Source organism: Geotrypetes seraphini, chromosome 4 (assembly GCF_902459505.1).
Source record: "Geotrypetes seraphini chromosome 4, aGeoSer1.1, whole genome shotgun sequence".
NCBI lineage: Eukaryota > Metazoa > Chordata > Amphibia > Gymnophiona > Dermophiidae > Geotrypetes > Geotrypetes seraphini.
The window spans coordinates 257,351,196-257,375,486 of NC_047087.1; the positions used below are offsets into that span (position 1 = coordinate 257,351,196).

The window sequence follows — 24,291 nt, forward strand, 5'->3', positions numbered from 1 at the left end:
GGAAGACAGGCATGTCTGCATTGTAAAACATATATATATTAAATTATTGGACAAACCAGGTCTAAACGGACAAACTCAAGCCTTTTAAACAATAGGAGAAGGGGGCGGAAATACCATTTTTTATAGAAAGAATATATAAAAGGAAAATACAATAGGAGATGGGAAATAAAATAAAAAAATAATTAAGAATTAATGGAATGGGAATGAAAAACAGTTGAAATTGTTAAAATAGGTAAATAACTCATGAGCAGTTATGTGCATCCTTAAAGAGAAACACTTTAAACCGCTCTTGAACTTCTACAAGTTACGTTCTGCTCTTAAATATAGAGGAAGAGAGTTCCAGATCAAAGGAGCGGTTACTGAAAAAATAAGGGTGCGACGAGTACCGATCATCTTCAGGGATGGGACATTGAGGGTATCCTGGGAGGCTGATCTTAAGGCTCTATTCCTCCTTACCTCCCTTTGTGCCTGCCGTTGTTGTACACATGTAAGTAGTAGCTTTTCTAAAATCGCTACTTTTATGTGTATGCCCATTTACATGTGTAAACCCAGGCTTTTCTCCCCATGTAGGGAAGTGTGTAGCGCAGTGGTTAGAGCTACAGCCAGCTGCTCCTTGTGACCCTGGGCAAATCACTTAATCCCCCCCCCCCCCATTGCCCCAGGTACATTAGATAGAGTGTGAACCCAGCAGAACAGATAGGGAAAAATGCTTCAGTACCTGAATGTAAACCACTTAGGCTATAAGTGGTATATAAATACTAAAATAAATGTAAATAGTTCCTAACCTTCTAAAATTATCTATAATGTCATAAGTTTAATCTCATCAAAGAAGAAGATTATGAGATCTTTTTTTCATAAACACGAATCCACAAATTTAACCAGGAAAAAGTACACAGAAAAATACCTGAAAATGTGTGTTATTTACAGTGTATTATTTGCATTCTCGTCATTCAGCCCGACATGATAATTTTCTGCAAATATTTTGGAAAATTGTGTGGCCTGAACATGCAGAGACCAGCTGTTCCGGATGTAGAGATGCCAAATGCAACATTTTCTATTGGTAAAATGTTGTTGCAACCAGGATAGAGGAGTGACTCCAAAAAGACCTTTCTGAAATAACTTGATTTAATGGAGAATTTGGCTGCCAGCCTCACAAACAACCTGGCAAGACAATCAGAATCACTAGTGGCCATGTTGATGTAGTTCTTCTTAATGATAATGATCCATATTGCCCCTGAGGGAAATGCAGCTTTAGGCATCACAGGGAACAGAAATCAAATAGCAGAGACGATTGTGCTGTGACAAAGTGCCAATGTTTAGAAAAGTACAATTTTATGGCCTATACTTGGTTAAAGATTCCTATTAAAAATATTTAATAGGAAAGATTGAGCTTGTTAATAAGTTATCTTTTATTTCAAACATTTTAATGAACGCTTAATTATTATACATAAAATACAAGAAATGGCAGTGGCATACCAATGCCCCCTTTTACAAAGGCGCATTAGCCGTTTTAGTGCGCTAAATCTACACAAGCGCTAAACGCTAATGCACCCATTATAAGTCTATAGATGCATTAGTGTTTAGCGCTCGCTAAATCTACGTGCATGCTAAAACGGCTAATGTGCCTTTGTAAAAGGGGGCCTAAAGTCAGAGTGGTGGGGGCAGTCCACCTGGGGTACAGGAAAGGAGGGAGTGCACCTGTCTCTATCTACTCCCTTTTCATCCCTCTTGGATGCAGTGCCTCTCTCTTCTGCCCCCTTCAGTTAGTTTACCCCTCTGTCTCTCTCCCTTCTTAGCCCCCCTTCCCCTGATTCCTTTAAACCAGCTCTTCGTTGCAGTGGTAGTGATAACTTGCTGTCTGGGAAGGCACTGGGAGACTTCTCTCTGCCACGTCCCAGCCCCCTCTGATGTAACTTCCTTTTTACATGTGGGTGGGTTTCGGAAGAGGGAAGGCTCCCAGCACCGGCCCAAGCAGTGTGTTATTGCTACTGCTGCCACAAAGATGCCGGGAAGGATGGTGAGAAGGAGAAAGATGTGGACTCAAGGGATAGGGTTGATTTGAGAACTGCTGCGCAGGTGGGGGGGGGGGGAGGAGTAGTGTTGGACGCATGTGGGGGATGAAAGGAATAGCAATGAGAGAAACTGGACTCACTGCAGCAGAAAGAAGAAATACTGCACCTGAGGGGGGGGGGGGGAAGAGGATAGATGTTGGATTCATGGGAGGAGGGAAGTAGGATAGAAAGGAATGTGTGAGAGAGGTGCTGGAGCCAGGCAAGGAGGTAGAAAAAAAATGCTGGATCTGTAGTGGGGATGAGACAGAGAGATGCTTATTCCTAGGGGCGGGGGAAAGGGATAGGTGAGATATAATAAGAGGAATATATCACACCATGGTGGGGGAGTAGTAAGAGCTAGACATGCTGGACTGCGGGGAATGTTGGGGAGGAAAAGAGATGCTGGACTTGGAGGGGGAAGAGGGAAAGATAAAGAGAGAGAGAGAGAGAGAGAGACAAATGAAGGGAAGGGGAAAGATAGTGGACACAGAGGGAAGAAAAGATGTTGCATGGAGAAGGGATGGAAAGGATAGAGACAGAGATGCTGGACCACATGGGGGTTGGTGGAAAGATAGTTTCTCTCTCACTCAAAAGGTAACAATCTCTAAAATGTTTCTTTACTCAGTTCTTCTCTGTCATACATGTGGTGTGCACTTTGGGAACTCCTTTTAGAAAGCTGTGGTAGTGATTGCCATGCAGCAAATGCGACAAAGCACATTTTGAGGGGGGGGGGAGAATCAAAGAGTTGGTGATAATAATACATTGCCTAATTCTGGTGCCGGATGGGATCAAAGGCTGTTATGGGAGGATCAGGTGCAGTGGTGTAGCGAGGGTGATTGATGCCAGGGTGGTAGCTCCTGGGGCAGTGGTGCCCCTCCCACGGCCCTCTTCTCTGCCCCCGCTCCTTCCCAACTCCCCTTGCCATGCACGCACCTCCTTCCCTTTCCCTAGACCTCTTTAATTTTCAGGGTACGAGCAGTATCACAAACTTGCTAACCGCATCGTGTCGGCTCTCCCTCTGATGTCATTTTCTAGGCACGAGACCAGGAAGTGACATCAGAGAGAGCCAACACCAATGCAGCCAGCAAGTTCATGACGCTGCTCATGCCAGGAAAATTAGAGAGGGATGAGGTAAGGGAAGGGGCACATGTGTACAGCAGAGTGGGTCGTAAAGGAGCAGGGGCAGAGAGGAGTACGGGTGCTGGCGCCCCCACCAAGATGGTGCCCGAGGTGGACCGCCCCACACACACCCTTACTACACCACTGATAAGGTGAAGCTCTTGGGGGGGGGGATTTAGAATTGTGATCAGAGGGGTTGCTTTTTTGATGGGGGGGGACAGGCAGTAGAGGAGTTGATTGAGAGGTTGGAGTAGTTTTCCCGGGCATATTTATGTGAAAATTTATGAAAACAAAATAAAAATAAAAATCCTGCAAATGACCCAAGAAGCAAAGAAAACAAAAAAATTTGATTTTGTCAGACAACCCTTAATATTATATGCTTGTTGTTAGTCATGTATCTAATATCATTCAACAGCACGTATCTATATACAGTATACTGTACATACTTTTATCCACGTAAAAAGAATTTTCAAATGCAACACAGATAACTTATGTTTGAAAATCTGCTGAGTTTGTGTGGGCTGAAAAAGTGTCTTCGTACTTTTGCAGTTAATATACTGTAGATATCCTATTGAAAATTTACTCCCATAAGCAGTAATAATAGCCACCATCAGTTGCTATCTGAATGAATATAGTTCTTCAGAGAAGCAATGTATGTTAGAGATAATTAAAGAATTCATCTCCATCATTTTGTTGAAATCATTTCCAAAATAGCTAATTATAACTAGACACATTATAAAGTGTTCCCATGCTAAATTCCCTCCAGCAGTGCCAGAGGAGATCATCCATGATAAATGATATGGGATATTGAACAATTATATCTTGTTTAGCTTGAAATAATGTTGCCCTTTCTATAATACTGCTTCATTATGTAGATTTTTTATGAACAAACTGTATTTGAAATTGAAGCATTTCAATGCTTTTGTAAAGGAAGGGGGTAATATTCAATCATGATGGTCAGTGTTAGATTGAAATGCCAACTCCAGTATCTGGATACCCATTGGTGTGGAATATCTGGGTATAATTTGGGTGCTGGCATTTTCTAGGTACTTGCAATATTCAGACTAGTACTTGGATAACTAACCACATAATGTTAGGACAGCTACTATTATCTTAACTGTATCTAGGCTGTTTTCTAATAAGTGGACTGGACATCACCACTGACCAGGTAAATTAAAACTCTACCCAGGCTCTCCTCCTAGACTGCCTTGGCACTTATGATACAGTGCCAAGGCACTCGGTCCAGTTGAAAATCTGAGTAAGGACCCAGTGTACAAGACTTATCCAGGTAGGTGATGCTCTTAACTGGAGAGGTCTCATTTTAGTCCTACTAAATATCGTAGTGTTTCTCAAACTATGTGCCATGGCACAGTGATGTGCCCTGAAGAGATTCAAGGTGTGCCCCAAGGGATTCCTGAATTTTACTTTATTTTATAAAATTATTTTCATAAGTATACACTACATCGTGTACGCAAGAGTTTGTCAATGTTATGAGTGTCTGTGTGTGTAAGGATACAACTGCCCAGTCAAGCATAATGTTTTGATGCGATTGGTCCTTGAAAACTAAAAGCAAGTAATTTTATTTTTTATTCAGTAGTTATCCTAACTTTGCAGTTAAACCCACTAATAGTGAGTTGCAATAATCCATGCGGGATAGGACATAGGCGTTTAACAGTTGAGTGAATTCACTCAATAGCAAAATCCCATGAAACCTTTCACCTCTACAATTTCTCTCACTTTGAACAGGTTTTTGGGTGTTTGTTTGTTTTTTTTGGGGGGAGGTGGGGGGAGGGGGGTGGAAACTTAAAAAAGCGCATTTGGTAACATGGGACTTCAACTCTAAAATTTGTTTCATGAAGATCTGTGCTATAGTGGGGTAAAGACCTAGAACAATTACTCGTGCCTACTACCTATAGGGAATTCAGGAAACGTCTAAAAACACATCTGTTCCTGAAATACTTAGGAAACCAACCTATACAATCTTAGTCCTCAACAAACGATCTCTAGAACTGTCAATCACCAAGCCTATACTTTGGTGATTCCACTCAATCTGTAACATCTTTAATCATTGTAAACTGCATAGAACTTCAAGGTTCTGCGGTATATAAAAAAAATTGTTATTATTATTTAATCTACTGGAAACAATAGAATGCATATATATGTATTTTCCAGAGATTTTAGTTAGACAATGGGATGGTCAGCTGGTAGATTTGAGTTATATTTGTGGTTTTGTTGAGGAGGAGTTGGCTGTTATGTACCTATATTACTATTTTTATTTTGTTATAATTTATATTAAATGTTGACTTGGGCAATTTGGAAAATAATGACAGATTCATAGTTTCACTGAGTTGAAACACTTCAAAAGTAAGTAATTTGAGATTGCATTGGATTTATTAATTTGATATACCACTATTAACAACCAGGTATTAAGCGGTTTACAATATAAACAAGTTACAGTTTCTTTGCTATTTATGGACAATATTTGTAATTTGGCACAGATTAATTTGATTTTCCCTTTCCTGTTGTACCTAAGTGGTCAGGAGGATGTCCTGACAATGAAGAAAGAAAACAAAGCTCAACAACAAGCTTTTTTTTGCTTGGGATCAGAGGGCAGAAATGAGACTAACATAGGTTCCTCCTGGCCAATCCCAAAGAGAGGAGCTGGAGTCTTGGCAGAGCCAAAGGAGGCATTGTTGGATTGGAGGACATTAATGGCCCTCAACCAGTTGAGTTTCCCTTGGGGTTCTTCCAATTTTTAAAAAATAAGCATGTCTTTCAGTTCTTGGCAGCAAAATTCTGGGACCACTGAACTTCCAGTCTAAATAACAGAGAGTAGATTGGGGACCTTCACTGAACTCCCAATTCTTAGGAAGAATCTAGGTGGTCAGATAGCAGATAAGTAGATCTCAAGCTGAAGGAGGCGGAGGAAGAAGGAGCTTCTGTCATACCCTTTTTCAGAAAAGAAGAGATCTCTGACCCGATTGATCAGGTGTTTAAAATTTTGAGGATTTTGCATGATCAAGACCTGGCAAGTCCCATTTCTGGAGATCCTATTTTAGCAGTGATTTCTAAATTATCCAAGGGATTTCCCATGCATCCAACTGTTCAGTAGATGATTCATAAAGCCTGGATACTGCTTGAAGCTAGGCTTTCTATGACTAAGGGCAACTTTTATAAAGGTGTGTTAGGGCCTTAACGCGCAGAATAGCACACGCTAAATTGCTGTGCGTGCTAGACCTTAACGCCAGCATTGAGCTGGCGTTAGTTCTAGAAGCGTAGCACGGGTTTAGCGTGCGCTAAAATCCTGCGTGCTAAAAACGCTAGCGCATCTTAGTAAAAGGAGCCCTAAGTTTATTGGCAAGCTGTATCAATTGCCCAAGACAGTTTGATAATTTTCTCTACATGCCTAAAGTAGATGTGCTTGTCCTAGCAGTGAGCCACCATAGTATTATCCTGGCAGATGGAGCTATACCTGGGAACCCCCATGGCTAGCCACTAGAGGTGATATTGAAACAGGCTTTTTATGAAGTGGGTGCAGTTCCTTAGTTTGCTGTTTGTGGCGGCTATGTGATATCTAGATTTGATTTATTTGCTTACCGAGCCGTTTTAGGCTAGGAAATACTAGACTCGAGTTATTTTACCGCATTCAGCACTTTTCTGCTTCACAGTTTTCTCAGGGGTTTACTGTGGGGATATGTAATGAAGCACTTAAAATATATCATTTAATCATATTAATCCCCATATATAAATAAGATTGTGGAAAAATAAAATATATGGTAAAAATTTATAGCATATGTAATTTGGGTTTCAATTATTTTGAATTGAACTATCTAGATTAAGGGCATGTATGGTAGCAGTGAAGTAATGGACGGGGATGAATCAGTTACAATTCAATGCTATAAAAACAGAAATCTTCAGGGTTGGAAAGCCAGGACCTTTGGATCTTGTGACAGGGCTGAGGAATTTGGCTAGTGCTCCCTCATCCCAGCGCCCGTTGCGGGCGCAAAGCCAAGCGGTTTTATGGAGACCACTGAATACTGGCAGCAGAGAAATAAAAGAAAATCAGGTAGAGGCCAAAAAATGTCCTTTTATTACCAGACATTGCATAGTTCCATTTATACAAGCCACCTAGGTCAATCTCGATTCTGTCCTCTGATAAACACTTCTCTGAAGTCCAGCATAAACAAAAGAAGAAACAAAACCAAAAATGACCAAACTGGCTTCCAGCCAGGCAAAGTCCAGCTGCCTCTTGTATCTCGGTCCTTGCAGCTTTTAGCCTTAAAGTTCACAAATCCAGGACTCCCTGGACTGCCTGGGCAGGCCCTGTGGCCTCGCAGCATTGGCCTTCTCTCTCTGTATGGCTTTTAATACAGCCTGCACATTTAAAGGCACTCCAGGAAGTAATAGCACCTGACTCCCTGAATAAGGTATTTCCCCAAGTTAACCAACTGGGTTCTGGGCAGGGGAATAAAGAACCTGTACCACCCTCTAAAATTATGGTTCTCAATTCCTCCCCTGTTCCTATAATTATCAGGGTTCTGGACTACCTTTAAAGTTTCTTTTATGGAAGAGAGACCTGCCTCTGCCCAACCCCCCCACCAGCATGCTTTCCAGATAGACAGGCTTCTGGCTGGCTTTTAACTGGCCTCTCAGGCTCACCATTATACAGAACATTCTTAAGCCCTCTAAGCATTTTTCTCATTCTCTTAGGCAATATTAGTTTATTAGAGGCTTTTAGTAATTTTTCCCCACAGACTTTCATTCACACATCCAGTCCTCATTCATACCCACTGCTTCAGGGTCGCTGCATATTTCTGATTCATCCTGCCCTATCTCCATGGGCAATTCCTCCCCTTCTGAGCATAGGGATTGCCCACTGCATGAAGCAGTTTCAAAGTACTTCTTCCCCTCTAACCTTGGTTTCAGTGCTGGGGTTCTAAGAGCTCAGGAGCAGCTTTGAATGTGCTTGAGAGGTGCAGGCACTGGAGTATCTTTTCTTCCTCCTGTCTTGCTTTCCTGGACCTGTTCTCTGCTGTGAGTCCCTGATTGCCTGCTGCTGAGATCAGCTGAGGTTAATTTCTTCTGCTGAATTCAGGCTTACTCTGGCTGACAGAACACTCTGTAGCTTTGGGGGTCCCTTCACTTTCTTTAACCCTTGCTTTGTCTTTCTGCCTACACAGGGTTTTTGCTTGAGTATTAACATTTTGAAAGGAATTATAGGGAAGTAAAGAGTCCCTCTTGTTTTCATCTACAGTGTCCCCCTTTCTGCAACCTGCCTGCTTTTCTTTAAGATTGGGCAGAGCCTTAATGGGCAGGCTTCTTTCTTTGGGCTTTGCTGGTCTGGTTTAAACCGGTGATAGGGGCTTCCATGTCCCAATCTCCATCAAGATAGGAGTTAGTTTGGTGCTGAAGAAACAGATGTAGGATTTGGGGCTGTTAGTTGATAAGGGTTGGCCATTGATCCCCCCCATATGAGATCTATTTTTTTCCAGATTGAAATGTATCTTTAATTACAGCCTTTATTAGAGTGACAAGATTTGATTCATGTTACCCAAGCGTTGATGACAGATAGATTGGCTTATATTATAATATTCTGTTACAAAGATTGACAAAAATGCATTGTTCTGAATTTTTAAATAGTTCCAAATTTTGCTGCCAGGGTAACAACAAGTTGTGGTATTCATCAGCAGCTCTAAAAAAGTTGTTTTTGTTTTTAAACCTGTATAGCCAGATCAGCTGGACTATTTGAAACAATTTTTGAATTAACATACTCCAAGCTAAGTTTTCCAATTTGTCTGAGGTTGTCTGCAGGTAGAACTGGCCCCCAGGATGACATAGGTTGCTATGGCCCTAAATTACACAATAATATCCTCCCCTCCCCCCTTTTTATAAAAAATAAAAGAATTTAAAGAAAGAGTAATATCCCTTTGGATATAAGGTTTTTAGAGACAAATTACATTTCTTTTTCTGGAATTTCTTGAACTGAATGATAGCTGTCTCTCAGGAGGTGAAAAGGTGGGACATTCAGTTTATTGATATGCTGAGATGAGTTGTGTTATGTATTCTGATTTATATATTGTATATTGTTTTTAATTATTTATATCGTTGTATGTTTTTTAACCAGATCATATTCTTAATAGTTATAACTTGCCTAGAATGTTTGTCTATTAGGTTATTGCTCAGATAACTACTAGCCGACTAAAAATCATACAAAATACAGCTGTTCGTTTGATTTTTAATTTGAAAAAACACAATCAAATCAGTATATATTATCAAAAGCTTCACTGGCTACTGTAGAGTATTATTTAAATTTGGATGCATTTGTTTTAAAGTTTTATTTGGCTTAGTGCCGGCTTACCTTGTTTCTCATTTTAGTTTTTTTTTATTTCTAAGAAAAATATTCATAGATCTGGTTGGTTTTATTTTCCTTCAGCAAATGCATGTCGTTACGAAAATTTTATGGATAAGACTTTAGCATTGCAAGCAGGATTAATGAATTCATGTTTGAATCTTTTTGTTTCTCCATTTCTTACTTACTATTAATTTCGAAAAGATCTTAAAACCCACTTATTTAAACAATATAATATACATTACTGATTTTCATATTATCATGTAGTTATAATGTACTTTTAGATTCAAACAATTTTTATTGATGCAAACATCATCAAATAGAGCAAATACAACATCAAAGCACATCAATAATGCATCAACTATCCTATATAATAAAAAGCTAGCCACGCATGCGCACTCCTATTTGCGTGTTCCGTGCGCTGTAGGTCTGTGGCCGAAGGAGTGCGCATGCACGCTTATACGTCACCAGCCGATCGCCTCCACAAGCCGGACCGCAGCCAGCCGCCGATCTCTGTTCCTCCTGCACCATGGCACGCCAGGCATGTCCCTGCCTCCCCCGCCGCCGGCCTCGGGCTCCTGGGGGCCGGCGGCGCGAGCCGCCCGGCCGGTGCTGAGGCCCCGCCTCCCCGCTTCCGCCCTACACGGCGCCGCCAGACCCAGACAGCTTCCCACGAGGAAATAACAAAACGGCCCTACACTCACAGACCCGCAAGTAGGGTTGCCATGGAAACCCAGCCGGAATAACATGCAGTCGCAAGGGTCAGTGAGAGGGGATCAGGAGCTAAAGAGAGATTGAAAAAAACAAACAAACAACAGTGGACAAGGAGAGAGAGACACACAGACAGTCACAGAAGGACAGGGGGCTACAGAGACAGATTTAAAAAATAACAAAACACAGAGGACAAGGAGAGAGAGACACACAGACACTCACAGAAGGACAGGGGGCTAAAGAGACAGATTGAAAAAATAACGAAACACAGAGGACAAGGAGAGAGAGAGACACAGGAAAAAAATGACAAACAGGCATACAGCAGCCAAGGAGACAGACAACAAAAAAAAATACAGACATACTTACATACAGCGTCCAAGTAGACAGACAGAGAGACAGTGGGCAAGGAGACAGTAAAGAAAATACAAACAGCCAAGGAGACAAACAGAAAAAAATAAAAAATACAATGCCCAAGGATAAATTCAGGAAAAAAAGACATACAAACATACAGTGGCCAAGGAGTTAGACTGCAAAAAAGACATACAGACATACAGCAGCCAATGAGACAGACAGACTGACAGCGACCAAGTAGACAATCAGCAAAAAAAACACAAACAAACACAGAAAGCAAAAAAAAAAGAGAAATATACAGCGGCCAAGGAGACAGGCATGCAACAAATAGAAAAAATATAAAAACTTTTAATAAATCAACCATACGTGAAGAAGGAATAAAAAAAAAAAAGGAAGAGACACCTACAGGGAAACACAGGATCAAGAGCATACAGAGAAAACAGAAGTTTGCAGGAATCAGGAACATATAGAGAAAGGAGAGCAGAGACCCCTGCAAGAAGAGAAAAATAGCAAAGAGACTGGGGATGAGAAAGAGAGCAGAGATGCTTGCAGGGAGAAAAAGCTAAGCAGTAATGTTACAGCTTGAGAGTGCAGACTGAGGAAGAAAGCAGAGACAGTGCTACACAGGGAAATGGAGGGAGGAAAGAGACAGAAAGAAAAATACAGACAGACATAAATTCTAGCACCCGTTAATGTAACGGGCTTAACGACTAGTTATAATATAATATACATAATAGAAGACAAATTCCAATTTCAATAAACCCCCACTATATCTATATGTGTTTGAACCTTTACCATCCCTCTTCACTCCCACCCCTCCCCACCCTATAGTACTCTCTACCCAATGATACTCTCTTCATTTAACTAAATAAAAGCCCAATTAAGAGATCCAACTTAAAATCGCACTACGGCCCTTAGGATGTAAGTCTTGCAAATAAGAATCCCAGATTTGTATAAATAACATCTTTCGCTTTCTTATAATTCCAGCATCTCTAGCTTCCCAAATGGCTAGCTGATATAATTGGCAGTGTGTACCTAGGGTATGTGGCACCCGGAGCCCATCATTTTTTGACACCCCCCATGTAAAAAAATATTTTTTGTAATAACCATGAAAAATAAATGGTCATAATAGAAACAGGCACTGAAAATTTTCTTTTATTGAACCTCATATATGTAACCATTAATCCAAACATAACATAAATTATGTCTGAATTGTCATGACATCAGAAGTACATATGGAGTAGTTGCAGGTGATGCTTGGAACAGTTCTGATTGTGTTAGTTTGGTTTTATGTGTTTTTTGAATAGAAGGGTTTTTATTTCTTTTTTGAAGGTTTTGTAGTTTGTGGTCGAGGTCAATAGGTTGTAGAGTTGGGGGTTGAGTGTTAGGAGGTTGACGAACAGTTTTTTTTTCTTTTGACGATTTTGGTTGGAGGGTGTGTGAATGGTGCGTGAGTTCTCCTATGTCTGGTTGAAGTGGATTTAATTATTTACCTGAAGAAATTAGTAAACCTCCCCATTCCACACACATTAATTCTCTTCCATTTTTGTTCCCATTCTAAAAAAACACTGATAAGTTCCCAGAAAAAAAAATACATTAAAATAAGAAGTGAAAACAAAGACCCCTACAGATAAGAGCATAACATAAGAATAGCCTAACTGGGTCAGACCAATGGTCTATCATGCCCAGTAGCCCATTCTCATGGTAACCAATCCAGGTCACTAGTACCTGGTCAAAACCCAAAGAGTAGCAACATTCCAAGCCACCGATCCAGGGCAAGCAGTTGTTTCCCCCATGTCTTAATAACAGACTATGGACTTTTCCTCCAGGAATTTGTCCAAACCTTTCTTAAAATCAGCAATGCTATCTGCTTTTACCATAATTTCTGGCCACTTCATTTTTAAGCTTAGATCTTTCCTTCCTAACAGAGACCTTGCTAGATGTCAAATACAGAAAGAACAAGGTAACTTCACAAGGACTTAGCTGTGCAGGAAATGTGAATCTCCTCATACACCCACCATATAGTGCAAAAATGTGCAAAGGTCTGTTTTTTTCTTTCGATCACTACATAGCCTATATGCCACACAAGCAGCGCTGTTACAAACATATTCTGAAGGTCAATGCTAAGGTTAACAAAGTTTCCTTCCTTGGTCCACAAGGAGATACTGACAAACCACTGGAAGAGATCCCAAAACAACTACCCAGGCACAACACCCAAAGACCCACTCAGTGTGTGAACCAGTTGAGTGGAGTGGATTAACTGGGGGGTGGAAATGGGCCCGGAGTTTGCTCAGCAGAATTTCCCAGACCACCTCTTCCTCTCAACACATTGACACGCTGCCGCTACCACCACCACCATTAGGAACACCTCACCGGGTAGGCCAGCAATGCTTATAAACTTTATAAAACACATTATTATATTTTCTTATAAAGCACATATTTTAACTGAACTCTCTGACATCCTCAGCCTTGCCATTCACAAAAATAGAAGGAAGAAAAGTTCCCGTTTCCTGCTGTCTCATGTCCCCGGCCTATACAATATTTTTCTTCTGCAGACCCTTCAAAAGTCTGACCAAATCCTTGTTTCACTTGCATTATAAAGTACTGAGGATGCCATCTCTCTCCAATCCCAGGTCCTAAAGTCTAAGACAGTAGCGCAAACTAGTGCTGCCCGATTCAAGAAAAAAAAAATTTCGATTCGATTCAGCCTATTGAATTGGTTTTTCGATTCAACTTTCCTGCCTAATTGGGTGTTTGTTTTTTTCAAACATCCTGGTGGGTTTATTTTATAGCTTTTTCACCCCCCTTTGGCTTCTCCTAACCACACTGGCGCTGTGGTGTAAATAAAATAAAGAAACAAAAAGGACTTTTCCTCTCTATTAAATCCTAGCTCACGTTTGCGGTCTAACACCAGCTCTGGCAGGATACACATTTCAAATCTGACATATTGTATTCACAAAACAGAAAGTAAAATTAGTTTTTCTACCTTTTGTTGTCTGGTTATTTTTCAAATCTTGTTGGTCCAAGGCTTTGGTTGTCTTCTGATAACTTGCTTGCCAGGGTCTCCTTCTTCCTTCTTTCTGCATGCTATCCATCCATTGGCCATCTCTGTCTTCCCCGTTTCCCTTCCCTCCCCAGGAGGTCTGGCATCTATCCTTTTTTCGTCTCCCTCCACAGATCCATCTTTTCTTAACTACCCTTTCATCCAACATCTCTCCCTCCTTCCCCACCACCCCAGGGTCCACCATCTCTCCCTTTCTTTTCCCAACTACCCTCCTATCCAGTATCTCTATCTCCCCCTCCATACCATCCCTTGTGTCCAACTTCTCTCCCTTTCTGTTCCTTCCCTCTCTAAAAACCATGGTCCATCATCTCTCTCCTTCTTCTCTATTTTCAGACCCATTATTTCTTCCCACCCAAAGTCCGGCATATGCGCGTCTCTTTGAACCCCCCATTCCCTCCGTGTATTTCTACAATAGGGCCCCCCTCTCTGAAGGCCTGTCCCCCCCCTTAAAGGTCTGCATCCCACCCCTGAAGGCCTGCATTCCCCCTGAAGGCCTGCATTCCCCCCTGAAGGCCTGCATCCCCCGAAGGCCTGCACCCCCCCGAAGGCCTGCACCCCCCCTTCAAGGCCGGCCTGCCTGTCCGTACCCCCCCCTTGAAGGCCTGCCTGCCTGATCCCCTTGAAGGCCTATACCCCCTTGAAGGCCTGTCCCCCCCTTGAAGGCCTGCCCCCCCCTTGAAGGCCTACACCCCCCGAAGGTCTGTCCCCCCCCTTGAAAGCCTGCCTGTCCCCCCCTTGAAGGCCTCATCCCTCCCTTGAAAGCCTGCCTGTTCCCCTCCCTTGAAGACCTGTCCCTCCCTTGAAAGCCTGCCTGCCTGCCTGTCCCTCCCCCTTGAAGGCCTGTCCCCCCCTTGAAGGCCTGCCTGCCTGTCTGTCACCCCCCCTCCGCCTTAAAGGCCTGCCTGCCCGCCCCACCCCGAAGGACCGCTCGCCCCCCTTGCCTCCCTGTACCACCTATGAAGCAGCCTGCAGTGGGATCGCGATGTCAGCAACCCCTGCGCTGCTTCGGAGCTGCTTCCTCCGCTGCAGTCCCACCCCTCCTCTGATGTCAGAGGAGGGGCAGGACCGTGGCACAGGAAGCAGCGCCGAAGCAGCTCAGGGATCGCTGACATCGCGATCCCGCTGCGGGCTGCTTCATAGGTGGTGCAGGGAGGCCAGGGGGGCAAGCGGTCCTTCGGGGGTGGGGGGGACTGAACAGCAAGGCCGGGAGCACCCCCTCAGGGCTTGCACCCGGGGCGAATTCCCCCCCCCCCGCCACCCCCTTATTATGCTACTGGTAATTGGTTTCACCAATGCCAAAACCTCGGAGGATCGGGAATCGTCCCATATTGTAATATACATTTTCTAGCCAAAAGACTCATTTTCCTACACAACGCCCTATTTCCTTTAGGTAAATGTCCAAAAGCCTCTGGCAAATCCAAAATAAAGAAAGAAGGAGAACAGTGCAATGATCTTCCAATTATTTTTGACATATAATTTATTATTCACTTCCAAAAGTGCTGAATTATGGGGCAAAACCAAAATGCATGACCTAATGTATGACTCTCCCTCCCACATTTATGACACAAAGGAGTAGGAAGACCTCCACTATAAAACAATTGTGTTCGTGTATAATAGGCATGTAATGTAACCCTATAATACGTTTCTCTTAACCATGAACAAGATGTCACCCCAGGGGTTGCTCTTAAAGTACGGGCAACATCCCAATGTCTCAAATTAAGCTGTAATTCTTTCTCCCATTTCTCCCGAATTTCCTGATAGTTCTTGTCTGGTTGTAATTTTTGCAAAATAGAATGAATACAAGACACCGAAAGAGACATCCCTTCCTCCTGAACAAACAACTCTCTCAATCTAGCACCCAAATGCAAACTTAACTGTACCCTGTCAAGGGATCTCACATAATGTTCCACTTGTATACATGCAAATTGCGCTCCCCAAGTCTCTCCCACTTTAGCCAACAATTCAGTACGAGTCAATAATTCCCCCTCATTTCCCAGTATATGTTCCAATCTTAAAATTCCTCTTGCACCCCATAATCTATACTCCCTAGAGTCTCTTCCCGGAAGAAAAGCCGGATTACCCTGCAAAGGCAAAAGATCAGTAACCATTGGTTTCCCTCCCAATAATTGCACAAACCAATGCCATACCGTCTGTAAAGTATTAAATACAACACTTGAATGAATAAGAGATGGTAACACATTTCGCGCACTATGTAGTAACACAAAAATATCATAAGGAGCTAAAAACTCCTGTTTCATCTGAAGCGGAGTACAAATACTTGTCACATTTACCCAATCACCCAAATGACGAAGTAAACATGCATAATTATAAATCCGTATATCCGGTAAACCCAACCCCCCTCTATTCCAATTACCCAGCAAATATGTCAACTTTAATTTAGGTTTCTTACCAGCCCAACAAAAATGAGTAATTTTTAAATAAAAGATCTTTAAATCCTTCTTGAGAAAACACAACGGTAAAGTTTGCAACATATACAACCATTTAGGAAAGATGAACAACTTAACCAAGCAGATGCGACCCATTAAAGAAAGGGGCAACATCTACCAGGTATCCAACAATATTTCCATATTCTGTTGAAGCCTATCCACATTAAGACGATATAATTGAGAAGTCACATAGTCATTACTGTCCCCCAAATACATAAATTGCCCTTGTGCCCAAGTCAATGGAAACTCCGACCCCCATAAAGTCTTTACCACCACAGAGGATGCAAGCGCCTCAGATTTACCAAAATTTATACGGAAACCTGCATAATCACTGTATTCTTTAATCAATTCCAATAATGCAGATAAAGAAGACAAAGGATCCGTGAGATGTACTAAAATATCATCTGTACTTTTAATCCTTTTAGCAATACTTATTTTAGTTTATATTGTGTGGTTTTTTTTTAATTCATTAGTTTTAATGCTTGTATTAGTTACTTAGGGCTCCTTTTATCAAGCCGCGCTAGCGAGGTTAACGCGTGTGACTTTTCATCACGTGTTAACCCCCGCGCTGGCCTAAAACTACCGCCTGTTCAAGAGGAGGTGGTAGAGGCTAGCGCGGCCGGTGGTTTAGCGCACGCTATTATACGCGTTAAACGGCTAGCAAGGCTTGATAAAAGGAGCCCTTAGAATGGTATTAAGTATGATGTTATTATTATATTGTATGCTGAGTACCTATTGTGTAAACTGCTATGAACTGCTGATTAAGCAGTATATAAAAATAAATTATTATTATTATTATGAGCCTAGTGTCCGAAGAAATGCTATGGATGCCGTGATTTCAATTAGATATCCTCACTAGCCTCATCTGAGCAATCACCAAAATTTAGAAGCACTTTACACGTGACTTCCAGAAAACAACTAGAATAATATATTAGTTACTGCCGAGACAGCTGCCAATATCAGCACATCACTTGAATCATTCCTATGTGAAATCAATTAGGAGGCAGTCTTTATTTTTTGGAGTTCAATATTTTTATTAAGCTTTATGAAAAGATACAGTCCAAAAATGCATTCAGGTACATGTACGACACCGGGATCTCGAAACTAATAACACTTAGTGTAACACAGCAGTAACTACAATCAATTGTAATTGGGTTTGAAACCTTCTAAGAGATCCAAAGTACTTGGACTGCTTATAAGAAAACAGAAAGAAAGAAAGAAGGAGAGAAAAGAGAAAGGAAAGAGAAGGAGAGAAAGAGAGAGAGAAAGAGAAAGAGAGAAAGACAGGAGTGTCTATGAAACAGAACTAACATAGGAGTCTAAGAATTTCCAAGGTGAGTTGCATAGTGTCATGTTCATGGATAGTCGAGCAATATTTTTCTTCTCATAAGCATATGATTCAAATTTATGATACATGCACAAAGATTTCCACCAAAAAGTATAATCCAATGATGAAGAGGATTTCCAATTCTTCAATATATGCATAAGGGCAGTCACAAACATAGTGTCAATAAGTTTAGGAGGACAATTCGAAAGAACAAAGCAGGGGTGCTGAGATCTGAGAATTATAATATCCAAGGAAAGTTCATCCGAACAGTTAGTAACATGCTTTATAGTGTCCCAAATGCGAGACCAGAAGGAGCGAACTGGAGTACAGTGGAAGAGCATATGATCAAGGGTTCCGGCCTCCTTCATACAATTCCAGCATACAGAGTTTTGTTTAAGGTTGGCTTTCCACATCCGAAAAGGAGTCCATACCGCATTCCACATGACGAAGAACATTGACTGTGAAACTCTGGAAGATAAGAGAGGACGATTTGTCGAGGACCAAAAAAGATCCCAGTCAACATCAGTAAGAGGGGTTGTTAGTATGGATTCCCAGTGTTTCATGGAATGAGGAGGCAGTCTTTAAACTGTTTGATTTGGGACAAAGCTCATGGTTTCTTTTTATCTATGGGCTTTGCTCTGTGTTTCAAAAATAAATAATATATGCTTGTACAGCACTATCACTTTGAAACTTGATGCCAATACACAGAACTCATGAATTCTTGCACCTATATCCATTCATTAATGTCCTATGGGCTTAACCATGCCACATGAAAAAAAGTCGTTTCTCCAGTACAAATCGTAATCTGTAATTCCAATCACATTACCCAGTCAAGCAATACAATAAATATCAAATTGCAGGTGTCATGATCATAAAATCCAGATTGTAGATTCCCTTCATATTTTTTTAAAGTGCCATTAGAGAAACGTGCACATCAGAGAAATTTGGTGCAAAAATCAAGGAAATAAGCCCTATGAAAAAGTAATAGAAATCGTACAAGTGGGGATGGAATTATACACATCAGCCAGGGATAGATCAACTGTGCAAATTAATGTAAAAATCTCTATCCTATATTCACTGTGTGTCATGGACCCGACCCGGTCCGTGTTTCGGCGCTGGAGTCTGCCTCGGGGGTGCAATCAACATCTAGCAGGTGGCACTCTCGTGACACCAACAATTGCTGTTACAGTGACTTGAGTAAAGTCCAGAAACAAAAAGGTATATCCCTCAATCTGAATAAGCAGCAGTATAAACTCTGTAAAAAAGCATTAGAAAGATCTTTCCCTGGTTGACGCGCACAGTTCTACCCCCACTTCTACAATTCCATCAGAGAAATTGAACAGCTCTTTCATCTCTGGGTCTCATTCATCAGTCATTACACAAGGCACTGTACACTTTTGCTCCAGCAAAATCATTGTATCTGGGTTTATATTTGCCACAAACATTGTATTGCATTTATCATGATCACTTATGTTCTGATAAGTATGGTATGTATTTACAGCCAATCTTTTAAATCTATGCTAGCGGCAGTATGGAGCTGAGTGATTCATCAAAATCACAGAGGTATTTTGCTCCAAGATAAACCATCATCATTTCTTTTCTCATTTTGGTTATCATTCATCATTCTGTTCAATTTATTGGTCACCAGTAATGTAGATGGTCGGAGATTGTCTTTCATGCTTCATACTGGCATGAAATTATGCTTTATGGAGCTTTAAAAAGTGGTGTCTGACATTCAGTAACAATACCCTTTGTTTTGTATACTTCTAATATGATTTTACTGTTGTGAATGCTGGAGAGAAAATAAAAAAGTTAAATACAAGTTACAACTTTCAAAGAATGTTTGGAGCTGAATTAATATGCAGATCATACTAAAATGGCAGTTAAACAGTGCATTAAGGGGATGATTTTATGACTTCCGGCGGAAACATGGAGCTGTAGACAGCGAGTTGCTACAGCTCCGTTATACCCTCTCACGGCGCGGCAAATAATCTGCTTTTCCCCCTCCGGTTCGGGTCTCCCGCGGCGCTGAGGAGTGTGTTGGAGACGCGGGGAGACTCGACCTTCATTTTTTTTCATTTCTCGCGGCCCCGCAGTTGTGGTCGCGGATCGCCTGGAGACCACGTGGCGCCGCAGTCGGGGAGAGCCGCGACTTTCGGATCGCTCGGAGACCACGTGGCGCCACAGTCGGGAGCGGCCGCGACTTTGCCTACCGGCTCGCGGTGCGGCTCCTCTCCTGCGGACCGGGGCTCTGGAGCGGCGTTTCCCGGTGCTGGGGTGTTTGTTTGAGGCGCGGAGTGCTCTGGTCCTGCTTTGCCCAGCAGCCCTGTAGTTTTGGTCCCGGGTCCCCCGGCAGACACGAGGCGCAGCAGGGGGTGTGTGGCTGCGACGATACTCACCGGCTCGCGGCTGGCTTTTCCTTTCCAGGATTGAACTTGGGCTCAGTCTCCTCCCTGTCCCGGGCAGCTTTTTGCAGGCGAGGAAATCGGGGAGCCTAGGAGAGGGTCGCCATGGCAGCGAAGGCGGTCCGGAAGGATCGGGAGCGGAGCAGGCTGCCTGAGGCTAAGATGGCGGATCCCGGGGCGCCCCCATCGCCGGAGGCTCCTCACTCCTCCTGGGTCACAGTGGTCACGGCAGAGGTTCAGGCTGCCCTGGAGAGCTCTCTGGGGGATAAACTCCAGCGCATCCTAGATAAACTGGACACGTTGGACCAGCGCTTTGCCTCCCTTACATCAGAGGTCAAGGAGACGCAGCAGCGGGTGAGTGCGGCTGAGGATCACGTCCAGCAGCTTGCCCAGGAGCAGTCAGCCCACACCACAGCGTTGGCGGCGTTGCGGGCCAAGGTGGATGACCTGGAGAATAGGTCCCGTCGTAATAATCTTCGGTTTGTTGGCCTGCCAGAATCGGTGCGAGACGTGGAGCTGGGGGCGCTATTGGAACGTTGGTTGCCGGAGTCTTTGTCTTTACCATCTTCTTCGGGCCCCCTGAGGGTGGAGAGGGCACATCGCTTGGGGCAGCGGAGAGAGAATGCTGACAGACCTCGAGTGGTCATCTGCCGTATCCTGAATTATCATCACAAGATGGAGGTCCTGCGTGCGTTGCGGCAGGGCAAGAAGCTCTTGTATGACAACAAGCCGATTCTCTGCTTTCAGGACTATTCGGCGGAGGTCTCTCAGGCACGGCGCAGGTTTTCACCTCTCTGCACCCGTCTCATCCAGCGTCACGTTGCTTTTTCACTGCAATACCCGGCGCGCCTGAGACTGACACATCTGGGTCGTACTCATCATTTCGACACCCTGGAGGCCGCTCAGCGCTTTGTGACAGAGATGATGCCTGATGACCCGCCTCCGGGAGCTGCAGTGGACTGAGGAGACCCGATTTTGGGGACTGGTCTGTAGTTTGAGTTTGGCCTGGGGGTTTCTTCCTTCTCCCCCTGTGTGAGGTCCCTGTGTTTTGTTTTTAGAGGGACTGCTTGGTTGGTGTGTGTGTGGATGGAGGGGGGTTGACCTGGTTGTTCTCTGTTTGCTTGGGTCTGTTCCTGCTCTAACCGGTTTGAGCATTGGGTATTGGGTTTGGTGTGTGGGCTTTGAGGGTTGCTGTAGTGGCTGGGGTGTTGGGGGAGGGGAGGGGTGGGTTGAGTGGTCTTGGGGGTTTGGATGATGGTGGCTGTTTCTTACTGTTTTCGGAGCTTTGGGGTTGTGGGTCGGGGGGTACTGGTCTTTATCCCGTGGGAGGGTGTTTCTAGTTTCCTGGAAGTGATGCCCTTTTTGGGGTATCTTGGGTGTAGCTCAGGGGAGGTTGGTGGTGGAGGGGGGTTTGTGGGGTGGGGTGGGGGGGAGCTGGGAGGTGGGGGTGGGGCTCGCGGGGGGATGGGGATCTGGGGGAGTTTTGGGGTGTGTGGGTTGGGGGTCACTGTGTTTGGGATTTGATTTGGAGGCAGGGGTATGGCTTGATTCTTGGGACAAGTGGGGGTGAGAAGCCGGGGAAGCGGTGGCTGGGACGCTTCTCTGGTATTATACTGGTTCTTTCTTTTTGTGTGACTGGGCTACTGAGAGGTTTACTCTGGAATACACTCTAACTTCTTGGAATGTTGGGGGGATTCACTCCCCTATTAAGCGTTCTAAAATATTGCAGCGTTTAAATCGTTCTAAAACCTCTATTGCCTTTTTACAGGAGACCCGTTTATCCTCAGTGGAACATGCCAAGCTCTGTACCTGGTGGGTGGGCTCCTATTTGGAGGCGCCCGCTGTGGGGGGAAAGGGAGGTGTTATCATTTTGTTCCGTAAGGGCCTGCGTTTACTCACCCAGAAGGTGTTCCGCGACCCTAAGGGGCGTTACATCGCGGCCTTGGTGTTGCTTGATAATCGGCCTCTTTTGCTCTGCAATGTTTACGCTCCTAATAATCCTTCGGCCAGGTTTTTTAGGGGGCTCCGCAATCATCTCTTACAGTTTGGAGATGTTCCGATGCTGGTGGGTGGGGACTTTAATGAGGTACCGGACCCGAAGCTGGATCGCTCTGCTTCGTCGGGTAGAGAGACCTCCAAGCTTTATACGGGTGGTCAACTATTGGAATCCACTTTGGGGTTGCTTGATGTGTGGCGGGTGTTACACCCGTTGGAGAGGGATTACTCCCACTTGTCCAGGGCGCACGGGACGCTTTCACGAATTGATTTTCTTCTTATTTCTCGTGTGCTGCTTCCACGGGTAATGGGGGTTGAAATGGGTCCCATTGAAATATCTGACCACGCTTGGGTGGGATTTCGGTGGACTTGGGGAGACTCTTTGCGTAACAGAGGGTCCTGGCGGTTTCCATGCTACCTGTATAGGGATACCCGTTTTCACGAGTTTTTGACACAGTGCTGGCGTGACTTTCAAGTTCACAATCAGCAGCATCGGGATGACCCCATTCTCTACTGGGAGACGGCTAAAGCAGTCTTACGGGGGGATGTCATCTCGTATGTGGCCAGGGAGTCGAAGCGGAAGCACAGGCAAATACTGGCTTTGGAGCGGAGGGCGACCGGGTTGAGACGCCAGTATGGTAGGGCGCCCTCCTTCCTGCTTCGGGCGCAGCTTTTGGAGGTCCAGCAGGAACTGAATGAACTGTTGCATCGTCGGGCTCTGCGGACGAGGGAGTACTTTAAGTTTTCTTTATTTCGGTTTGCGAATAAGAGCAGTCGATTGTTGGCCCGCCTGGCGCGTCCGAGGGGTGGACCTGAGAGCATAACGACTCTTCGGGGTTCCTCTGGGGTGCTGTATCATCGGTCGGAGGAGATATGTGAATTATTTCGGGAGTTCTTTGCTGAGGTGTATACAGATCCAGGCCCCGAGCTTTTGGATGGGCAAGTCTATCTAGATAGCCTTGACCTACCTTGTTTATCTCAGCGGGATGCAGCCGTTTTGGATCTTCCTATTACCGCAGAGGAGGTGGAGGGGGCGATAGGGGTCAGTCCGTTGGGCAAGGCGCCGGGCCTGGATGGGTTTCGGAGTGAGTTCTATAAGTTGTTGGTGACGGACGTAGCGCCAGTACTGGCTGAGGTTTACAATTTGAGTGTTGCTAAGGGCTTTCTTCCTCGCTACGTAAATCTAGCGTCTATTATAGTTCTCCCGAAGCCTGGTAAGGACCCTCTTTTGCCTGAATCGTATCGTCCTATCTCATTGTTGAATTATGAGGCGAAGCTTTTGGCTAAACTTTTGGCTAACCGCCTGGCGCGTGTTTTGCCGTCGGTGGTCTCCGAATCTCAGGTGGGGTTTGTGCGGGATAGGCCGGTGGCTAAGAATATCCGGCGCATCTTGTTGGCGCTAGAACGGGTGGGACAGGACGGTAGCCCCGCCATGCTCATCAGTTTTGATGCAGAGAAGGCCTTCGATAAGTTGCGGTGGGGTTACCTTTTTGCGGTGCTGAGGACGTACGGTTTGGGCCCCTTCTTTTTCGGTGCAATCCAGGCACTGTATAGTGATCCAGAGGCGCAGATTACAGTTAATGGGACTTGCTCGGGTTTTTTTCCTATTGGCCGGGGGACTCGCCAGGGCTGCCCCTTGTCTCCGCTCCTTTTTGTGCTATCTTTAGATCCTTTACTTCGGGAGCTTCAGGCAAATGCGGAGATTCGGGGGTTGGTCCTGGGTGATTCACATTTTAAACTGGCGGCGTTTGCAGATGATCTCTTGGTCTTTTTAACGGACCCGCAGCATTCCTTGCCCGTTTTGTTGGAAAGTCTTCGGGAATACGGAGATTTCTCTGGCTTCGCATTGAATTTTGCGAAATCTGAGGCGATGGCTTCCTCGGTTCAGCTTCAGCGGACGTGGGGGGATGGTTTCCCGCTGCGTTGGGCTGACACCTCTTTTAGATATCTGGGGATTAGGCTGACGATGGATGTGACCCAACTGTACCGTCTTAACATAGATAAACTCCTGGCGGATACTAAATTGTTGCTAGCCAAATGGCAGGCATTGCCGCTGTCTTTGTTGGGGAGAATTCATTTATTTCGTATGGTGGTATTCCCGAGGTGGCTTTACGTTCTTCAGACTCTTCCCCTTTCTTTGTTGCAGAGGGATATTCGTTCTCTTACCTCCCTATTGATCCGGTTTTGTTGGGGTGGACGTAGACCTAAACTGAAATGGTCCTTGTTGGTGGGGCCTGCCTATGGGGGTGGTTTGGGGGTGCCTGACATCAGGGTTTATAACCAGGCCTGTTTGCTTCGTCATCTTAGTGATTGGGTGTTGGGTACCTCTTATTATACGGATATCTCTCTGGAACGGGATCATTTCTATCCTCTTCATCTCTTGTATCTCCTCCATGCCCCGTTGTCTAAATTGCCGAGACCCTGTAAGCGTAGTATTTTGTTTCGGTCCCTGTGGACAGTGTGGCATCAAAT

At 44.2% G+C, this 24,291-nt stretch overlaps 1 long non-coding RNA gene across 2 annotated transcripts in view; it reads right to left on the bottom strand.

Moving 5' to 3' along the window:
- Window positions 1–8,244, bottom strand: part of LOC117359002 — a 70,078-nt gene extending 61,834 nt beyond the window's left edge. For both annotated transcript variants that reach the window (XR_004539142.1, XR_004539143.1), the window contains exon 1: window positions 8,086–8,244. This is a non-coding gene — a long non-coding RNA (uncharacterized LOC117359002). The remainder of the gene's footprint in view (window positions 1–8,085) is intronic.
- Between the last annotated feature and the right edge of the window lie 16,047 nt (window positions 8,245–24,291).